Source organism: Hordeum vulgare, chromosome 7H (assembly GCF_904849725.1).
Source record: "Hordeum vulgare subsp. vulgare chromosome 7H, MorexV3_pseudomolecules_assembly, whole genome shotgun sequence".
Taxonomy (NCBI): Eukaryota; Viridiplantae; Streptophyta; class Magnoliopsida; order Poales; family Poaceae; genus Hordeum; species Hordeum vulgare.
The window spans coordinates 51,547,999-51,558,519 of NC_058524.1; positions in this window are offsets into that span (position 1 = coordinate 51,547,999).

Genomic DNA, 10,521 nt, shown 5'->3' on the forward strand with positions numbered 1-10,521 from the left:
GGTACCAATTTGACGTTTTGAGACAAAGATTGAATACAAGAGATCACCTAGGGTTTGAGATGAGATGAGATGGTGCTGGTGAAGATGTTGATGAATATTAGTCCTACCACGAAGGAGGAAGCGTTGGTGATGACGATGACTTTGATCTCCCCCTCTGATACGTCCCAAACATATCTATAATTCCTGCTTGTTCCATGATCTTTTAGGTGACATTGTTATATGTTTTGCTACACTTTTATATCTTTTTACACATATTTGGACTAATATACTAACTCAATCAACCCAGTGCCAGTTTATGTTCGCTGATGTCTATTTTGCAGGGGCTTTTACCCAATTTTCCGAAGTCCCAAAAATCTCGAGAAAATATATATAAATCAGCTTACCGGAAGCTTCCACATCATCGAAGATGGGCCAGAGGGGGGGCAGGGGCCGCCCAGCAGACCTGTGGGCGTGGCCCACCCCTAGACCGTGCCAAGAGGCCGCCTGGGTGGGGGCCACGCCCTCTGGTGCCCTCCATTGGCCTATATTTACCCCTTGACGAGGAAAACCCTATACGGGATCGAGAATCGTGAATTTATCCATCGTTCCGCCGCCGCATCTCTTCCAAGACCGGGAGCATCAGGAGACCTCTTCCCGCCACCCTATCGGAGGGAGGATTGACCTCCGGGAGCTTCTCCACCGCCATGGACGCTCCCGGGCGTGTTGTGAGTAGTCCTCCTTGGACCATGAGTCCATGACCAGTAGCTATGCGATGTCTTCTCTCCATTCTTGTGCTTCAATGGTTAGTCCTTGTGAGTTGCCCTACATGATCAAGGCATCTATGTAATTCTCTTGTTATAGCTATGCTTGATTTGTTGGGATCCGATGGATTATGAGATTATGTTCAGACTGTTATGAGTTATATATTTGATTATCCTTTTATATTAGGTTCCTTAGTGATTCATACATATTCTCCGTTGCTATTTATTGCTTTGGCCGAGTAGTAGATTGTAACTCCAAGAGGGAGCATTATGCATGATTGTGGGTTCATGCCCCTCGATGTCTAGCTTGAGTGATAGAAACATGAGACTAGGGGATGTGCTATTGCCACCAGGGAGAAAAAAATGGTGCTTGTGACCATGGTTGCAAGGATTGTTTACCTTACGCATACTTCATTAATGCAGTTATTCGTTGCTTTAAGTTTACACTTTGGGTGGGGCTCGCAACTTAATACCAACGAGATGTTTTGGATAGATATCTTAAGGTGGATGATTAGTAAGTAGATGCTGATGAATAAATGGTCTACTTGTCTTGGTGTATTGCCCATTACTATTGAGCCTCTAACTATCAAGTAGCATAATTAGCATTGTGGTGCGTTCATAACTCTGTCAATTTCCCAGCTATAATTTGTTCGCCCAAGCATAGTTATTTATCGTATTTTGGGAGAGAGACATCACTAGTGAACATCATGTGACTCCGGTCCATATCACCACCATTGCATACACCTCCATCATTTACTCCTTTCATTTACTTTTCCGTTGCAATCGATCACTATCACTTTTCCCGCTTGTGTTTTCATCCTTTGCAAACTACAAGGCCAGACAGATTGACAACCTCTCTGTACTCGTTGGAGCAAAGTTATTTGTGTATGTGTGAAGGTCCACGTCTTCTTCTAGCGCCAGGGTGGGAGACATCTACTTGTTGATCCTAGGAGTCCTCCTGGTTTGATAAACCTTACAGTCTCCGTGTAAGGGAAAACTTGCTGCTCACTACATCTCAACCTTCCACTTGAGGTAACCAACAAGGAGCGAGAAGTATATACATCATCTTGTCATCAAGCAATGTTTTATGGCGCCGTTGCCGGGGACTCCAGTCTTCAAGATAGGGGAGTTGCACGCTATCTTTTACCTTTGCTTTTTAGTCTTGTTAGTTTGCTTTCTATTTTTTTCTTTAGAGTCTTATACCAAAAACCACAAAAAATTCAGTTGTTTTGTTCTTGCTTGTTGTTGCTACTATGGGTTCCACTGAGAACACCAAGTTGTGTAACTTCACTAGTCACAACAACAATGACTTTATCTGCACTCCTATTGTTGCTCCTATCATTGAGGCTACGTCCTATGAGATTAAACCTGCTTTACTAAACCTAGTTATGAAAGATCAATTCTCCGGTGCTGGAGATGATGTTGCCTTGCACTTGAACAATTTTGTTGAGCTTTGTGATATGTAGAAGTATAAATAAGTAGATGGTGATACTGTTAAACTTAAGCTTTTTCCTTTCTCCTTGAGAGGAGGACCTAAGTGTGGCTTCAATCTTTGCCTAGGAATAGCATAGATTCTTGGGATAAGTGCAAAGATGCTTTTATTGGGAAGAATTACCCACCTGCTAAGATTATCCAATTAAGAAGTAACATTATGAATTTGAGAAAATTGGATAATGAACATGTTGCTCAAGCTTGGGAATGTATGAAATCTCTTGTTAAGAATTGTCGTACACATGGTTTGACTACTAGGATGGTTATCCATACTTTCTATGCAGGATCGAACTTTACCTCGCAGAATTTGTTAGACTCGGTCACGGGAGGAACCTTTATGTCAACTACACTTGGTGCTGAGACAAAGCTATTGGATGAGATGATGGTAAATTATTATCAATGGCACACCGAGAGAGCTCCAATAGGTAGGAAGGTAAACTATGTTGAGGAGATTTCCTCCCTTAATGATAAGGTTGACATGATCATGACTCTACTTACTAAGCAAGCTCCTATTGATCCTCATGATGTTCCTTTAAATTCTTTGGTTTCTCAAGAAACAGTGCAAGTTGATGTTAATTTATCTCTAGGAACAACTTCAATAATAATGCCTACAGGAGTAATTTTGGTAGCAATCCTAGACCATTCCCATCCAACAACTATGGGAATTGTAACACCTATAGTTACACTCCTAATGATAGAAGAATGCCTAGTTATGAAAAACTCTTAGAGATAGAGAAGGCTACAAAGAATTATATGCACACGCGATATGAACAAAATAAGGCCTTCTCTAGACAATTAGATGAGCATTCTTCTATCTTGCAAAACATTGGAAGACAAGTTGAGAGCCTAAATAGTGAGATTTCCAATCTCCAAACTAGACTCACCACCACAGAGACCCAAGTCTCCAATATGTCTCACACACAGGCCACTTTGATAAATCAAATGGAGGCCAAACCCGAAGTGGTTGCATCTCAAGAAGAGGAAGATAGAATTAAGAGCCTTCCTACACACACTACCCTTGCTACTATACAAGTTGTTGAGGACCTCAAAACTTTTAGCACCCATGACACCCCTAGTCCCAATGGACCTATTAATGGTGATGCTAATACCTCAACTATATGACGAGAAGGTCCTTTGAATTTAGAGATTACCAAAAGTCTGAGCTTAGATGACATTACCACCACTTTAATTAATGGTAGTAATCTTTGATTTTGACAATTGTAGTATTTCCGAAGTTATCACCTTTTTGAAAGAATGGCTAAAGACCCCCACACTAGTACACTTAATATTGCCTTCACCGAGCATATTACCAATTCTCTTATCAAAGCTAGGGAGGAGAAGCTCAAGCTAGAGACTTCTATCCCTAGGAAACTACAAGATGGTTGGGATCCTATGGTCAAAATTAAATTGAGTAATATCTCTTGCTTTGCTTTATGTGATGTTAGAGCTAGTGCTTCTGTTATACCCAAAAGAATGTATGATATGCTTGATTGGAAACCTTATGATCCATGTTCTTTTGGTGTTTGTCTTGTTGATTCTTCCATAAAGAAACCTTTAGGGAGAATTGATGATGTGCTTATTGTCATTGATAATTACGTGCCCGTTGAGTTTCTTATTATGGAGATTGGGTGTGATCTCTGATGTCCAATTATTTTGGGACGTCCTTTTCTCTGCACCATTGGTGCTATCATTGACATGAAAGAAGGGACCATTAGATTACAATTTCCCCTTAAAAAGGGAATGGAACACTTCCCTAGAAAGAAGATTAAGTTACCTTATGAGTCCGTTACTCGGGCAAGCTATTCTTATGGAGTTGATAACACTTGATCTTTTTGCACTATGCCTAGCTCAAAGACATAAAAGAAAGCGCTTGTTGGGAGCAAACCCAATTTTTGTACTTTCCATTTTAGTGGTCTTGGTGTGTGTTACTACTGTAGCAGCATCATTGTATCTCTATTTTTAAGCTTTGTGCCAAGTTTTAGCCTCCGATTGCAAGAAAGTCAAAAATTGTGACATGCTGTCCAGAAACAGATTCTGCCTACCTAACGGAAAAAATCACAAAAAATCACCAGATCATCTTTTTGATCTGAACTTTTTTGACAGCATGCTCTATATAATTTCCTTGCTGGCATATGTTATGAGTTTTTTATTTGAGTTTCAGAAGTACCCCGAAAAAATTTATTTCCTACCTGTTGTTCTGTTTTTCACAGATTCTGCCATGTTTTGCGTTTTCATCATTTTGCAAATCTTAAGCTTTCTTTTACTTTGCAAAAACCTTTTTGCAATCATGATAAACAGTAGATTTTCATGAAAATCATTATTTCCAGTAGGTAATGAATTATTTTATTAAGGGTACTAACCACTCTAATGAGCTTATGATGAGTTTCGTATGAAGGGAGTTTTCAAGTATGCGATGGGAGATGATGAAATAAGATATAGGTGTGTCAAGTGCTCAAGCTTTGGGATGCCCCCATGCACCCCCAAGAAATATTCATGGAGACTCAAGAGTCTAAGCTTGGGGATGCCCCCGTGCATCCCCTTCTCTATCAACAATCATCAGTTCTTCCATCTCCATGCTATATTATACGCTATGCTATATTATCACTTCATATGTTATATGCTATGCTTGGAGTGTCCCGCTCGTTACTCTTTAGTTTGTTCTAGTTTTGCTTGCTATTCATAACAAGTCGGAACCTAGCCTACCTTGTTTGGGAGAAAAACACGCTCCATTCCACTCTAGAACACAACATAGGTTTTCATGCTTATTCTTTTTGTGTGTTCTTTATCTTTCCATAGCTACTGTCATGCTTAGCTCTTATTTTTCATGCTTATATTTTTAAGAGATTTTATTTAGGTTGCTTTTGGAACTCTCTTGAGTTATCATGCTTATCTTGTTTAGAGAGTTGGCTTGTTGCACTGAGTTGTGTGTATTGCATGAGTAGGTAATTGAGGTTGCTATTTAAGTATAGTAGTAACTTGCAATAGTTTTGAGGTATTGATTTGAGTAATGTTTGGACTATTTGTGCCAAGATCTTAAGAATATTAGTGATAGGTGTCGTATTTTGGGAAATCCGTGTGTTTCTCAAAAACTAAAAAATAGTTGAGAACTCTAGCTAGTAAATTGATTGCTAACCTCTGGAGGGGTTGGAATATATAGAGTACCCTCACGTTACCATGGGTCGAGGATGCGCAAGGATAACTAAAACCCCCAAACACTCCTCCTCGGGGTACTTTTCTCTTTGCGAATTTCCTAACTAGATAGAGAGTTACCGATAATAAGTTTATGAGTTCTTCGGACTAATGTGAGTATTCGATTGTTGGCACTTCCACCATCCATATTTTGCTAGCCTCTTCGGTACCGTGCATTGCCCTTTCTCTTCTTGAGAGTTGGTGCAAACTTCTCCGGTGCATCCAAAGCCATGACATGATACGCTTTGTCATACATAAGCCTCATTATATCTTTCCTCAAAACAGCCACCATACCTACCTATTAAGGCATTTCCATAGCCTTTCCGAGATACATTGCCATGCAACATCCACCATATCATGACTTGATCTTCATGTCATACATGATTTTGCTTGATCGTAGAGTTGCATGATAGTTGGGCCTTGCCCTTATTAGTGCTACATAACGCGCTAGTATCATTGCATATCCTGCTGCACTGGCATAGGCATACATTTGCATACATCATGATAGTTTTCACTTTTCTTTATGTTGAGTACATATTATAAAGTGTGATGATCTTCTTTTTATTATTGTAAAACATAGGGTGTTGCCCTTAAGTGAGGAAAAGATCCCAAAGAGGACAAAACAAAAGATCCCAAAGAAGACAAATGAGAGATAAATAGAAAGAGCCAAATAGGCCACACAAAAAAAGGAAAAATAAAATAAAAAAGAAATAAAAAGAGAGAAGGGGGCAACACTACTCTTCCTTTTGAAATATCCACACTTGTACTCCATTGTTATATTTGTACTACATAGAGATTATCTTTCATGCATAACTATGTGGGGACCCTTACACTATAGAACTTGGTTTGCATATTGCAATGATGGCCCTCCTCAAATGGGCTCTAGGTCTTCATGAGAAAACAAGTTGTATGCACCCCTACTAGTTCCATTGGAGAGCTTACCTTAGCTCATATGTGCATCCGTTACATGGCAATCCTGCTACTTCAAAAAGATCCCCGACAACGGCGCCAGAAATACTTCTGATTGTTTTGCTGTGTATCCCTTGCAACGGCGCCAGGAAGTAGTTGGGTCGACGGCACCAAGAATCCTTCAGCAGCGGCTACACCTTAAGGGACTTCCTAGGCAAGTATGCAAAGGATTCCCCCCGTGGACTTGGAGCCTTGCGTTGGTGTTCCCTCGAAGCGGAAAGGGTGATGTAGCATAGCGACGTTAAGTATTTCCCTCAGTTTGAGAACCAAGGTATCAATTCGGTGGAAGAGTATCTCAAGATCCTGCACAAACACAAAAGCTTGCACCCAACGCTATGAAGGGGTTGTCAATCCCTTATAGATTGTTTGCCAAGTGAGAACTGAAAGCAACAAAGTAACAAAGCGAAGTAAAAGCGGAGATGTAAACGATGGATGTGAATAGATCCGGGGGTCGTAGTGTTTACTAGTGGCTTCTCTCATGAAAGTAAGTAGACGGTGGGTGAACAAATTACTGTCGAGCAATTGACAGAACTGTGCAGAGTCGTGACGATATCTATGCAATGATTATTTCTATAGGCATCACCTCCGAAACAAGTAGACCGATACTTTTTGCATCTACTACTATTACTCCACACGTCGACCGCTATCCAGCATGCATCTGGTGTATTAAGTCCATAAGAACAGAGTAACACCTTAAGCAAGATGACATGATGTAGAGGGATAATCTCAAACCAATGATAAAAACCCCATCTTTTTGCCCTTGATGGCAACTGCTTGATGTGTGCCTTGATGCCCCTACTGTCACTGGGAAAGGTCACCACATAGCAGAACCCAAAACCAAGCACTTCTCCCATTTCAAGAATCATAGATCTAGTTGGCCAAACAAAACCCAAGACTCGGGGAGATTTACAAGGATATCAAATCATGCATATAAGAAATCAGCAAAGACTCAAATATATATCATAGATAATCTGATCACAAGTCCACAATTCATCGGATCTCGACAAACACACCGCCAAAGAAGATTACATCGGATAGATCTCCATGAAGATCATGGAGAACTTTGTATTGAAGATCCAAGAGAGAGAGAAGAAGCCATCTAGCTACTAACTATGGACCCGTAGGTCTGAAGTGAACTACTCACGAGTCATTGGAGGGGCGATGATGATGAAGAAGACGCCCTCCAACTCCAAAGTCCCCTCCGGCAGGGTGCCGGGAAGGGTCTCCAGATGAGATCTCGCGGAAACGGAAGCTTGCGGCGGCGGAAAAGTATTTTCGAGGCTCCCCTGATTTTTTGCGAACTATTTGGGAATATATAGGCGCAAGACCTAGGTCAGGGGGCGGCCAGGGAGGCCACAAGCCTGCCCACCGCCGCCTCCCCCTTGGTGGCGGAGTAGGGGCTTGTGGGCTCCCTGGAGCCCACCTGGCTTGGCCCAAAAGCCCCCTGGACTTCTTCCATTCGGGAAAAATCATTTCGGGGTTTTTCTTCCGTTTGGACTCCGTTCCAAAATCAGATATGAAAAGAGTCAAAAACACGGAAAAAACAGGAACTGGCACTTGGCACTGTAGTCCCAAAAAGATATAAAAAGGTACATAAAACATACAAATAAGGTAAGATAACAGCGTGAAACCATCAAAAATTATAGATACGTTTGACACGTATCAAGCATCCCCAAGCTTAACTCCTGCTCGTCCTCGAGTAGGGAAGTGATAAGAATGAATTTTTGATGTTTTCATGCTACCTAGCATAGGTGTCCTTTGTAATTCCTCTTATGTGACGTGAATGTTCAGATCCATTAGATTCAAAACAATAGTTTTCTATTGACGTGGAAACAATAATAATTCAAGCAAACTAGCAAAGTAATCATGGACTTTCAAAATAACAAGGCCAAAAGAAAGTTATCCCTACAAAAGCATATAGTCTGGCTATGCTCTATCATCATTTCACAACGAATTTAAATTATGCACAACCCCGGTATTGGCCAAGTAATTGTTTCACACCTTTACTTTCTCAAACATTTTCAACTCTCACGCAATACATGAGCGTGAACCATGGTTATAGCACTATAGATGGTGTGGAATATGGTGGAGGTTGCAAGACAAAAAGGAGAAGATAGTCACATTAACTAGGCATATCAATGAGCTGTGGAGATGCTCATCAATAGATATCAATGTGAATGAGTAGGGATTGCCATACAAATGATGCACTAGAGCTACAAGTATGTGAAAGCTCTTAAAGAAAACTAGCGGGTGTGCATCCAACTTGCTTGCTCACAAAGACCTAAGGCAATTTTGAGGAAGCCTATCATTGGAATATACAAGCCAAGTTACATAATGAGAATTTCCCACTAGCTATATGGTGGCGACAAAACGAGAGACTCTCAATCATGAAGATCATGGTGCTCAAAATGCACAAGTGTGGAAAAAGTGGTAGCATTGTCCCTTCTCTCTTTTTCTCTCAATTTTTTTTTTATTTTGGTGGGATCTTTGGCTTCTTTTTTTTATGGGCTTCTTTGGCCTCTTTTTTTATGGGCTTCTTTGGCCTCTTTTATTTCCTCACATGGGACAATGCTCCAATAATGATGATCATCACTCTTTCAACTCAAAACTTAGAGCAACTATGACTATATGGAATGCCTTCGGTAGTGTACCGTGGCAATGATCTAGCATGGCATAGACATCAATGGAAACATCATGCTAGCTATCTTACGATTGTGCAAAGGCAATGTAGACGTGGTGGCACATACATGGTGGTAGTTGCATGGCAATATATCTCGGAATGACTTTGAAAAAGCCATAGTAGGTAGGTATGGTGGTTGTTTTGAGGAAGGCTAATGGTGTGTTTTGTGCACCAGCGAAAGTTGCGCAGCACTAAGAAGATAGTGATGGTGGAAGGTGAAAGTGCATCTAAACCATGGACTCAACATTAGTCATGAAGAACTCATATACTTGTTGCAAAAGTTTTATTAGTAATCGAAACAAAGCATTCAACGCATACTCCTAGGGGAAGGGTTGGTAGCTATAAACCATCGCGCGATCCCGACCGCCACGCAAAGGATGACAATCAATAGACTAACCATGCTCAGATTTCATCACATAGCGGTTCACCATATGTGCATGCTACGGGAATCACTAACTTCAACACAAGTATTTATAGATCCACAACACCTTACTAGCATGACTTCAATATTACCATAATCACAACTCAAAACTAATTGAGATGAATCAAACTTCTCTAACTATTCAATGCACATGAAGGTGGAAATTTTCATATCCCTTTGGATAACTACCCCTTTTGAGACTACTTTCAAAGCATAGATCAACTACCAAGCCACGCACCGCTGTGCTCTAAAAGATATAAGTGAAGCACATAGAGCAAAAGTATCTAGCTCAAAAGATATAAGTGAAGCACATGTGAGCTGAATTGTCTACCAAAAGATATAAGTGAAGCTCGACAAAATCACGGTGTGTGCATGTATCTCTCTCTAGGTGTGCAGCAAGGATTATTGTGAAACAAAAAAAATAAAAGACTCCTACGATACAAGATGCTCCAAGCAAAAACACATAACATGTGGTGAATAAAAATATAGCCCCAAGTAACGTTACCGATGGATTGAAGACGAGAGAGGGGATGCCTTCCCGGGGCATCCCCAAGCTTAGGCTTTTATGGCATCCTTGAATCTCTTGGGGTGCCTTGGGCATCCCCAAGCTTGAGCTCTTGCCACTCTTTATCTTTTTGTCCATAAGAACTTCACCCAAAACTTGAAAACTTCACAACACGAAACTGAAACTGAAACTCGTGATTACATTAATACAAGAAAGCAAACCACCACTTCCTTAGGTACTGTAGCAAACTTAAATTCTACTTGTGATGATGTTGGGTTACTGTACTTTCAATCTTACATGGCTAATACCCCCTGATAATATCCATAGTTTCATCAAAATAAGCAACCAACACAACAAAAACAGAATCTGTTAACAGCAGACCAGTCTGTAGAAATCTGTATGTTTCGTATACCTCTGCTACTTCACAAACTCTGAAAAATTACGACAGTCTGAAGAATTTGTGTAGAAATCAGCAGCAAAAAGAATCAACTCAAAAGCTCTTACAGAAACAAAATGAAAATTCTTT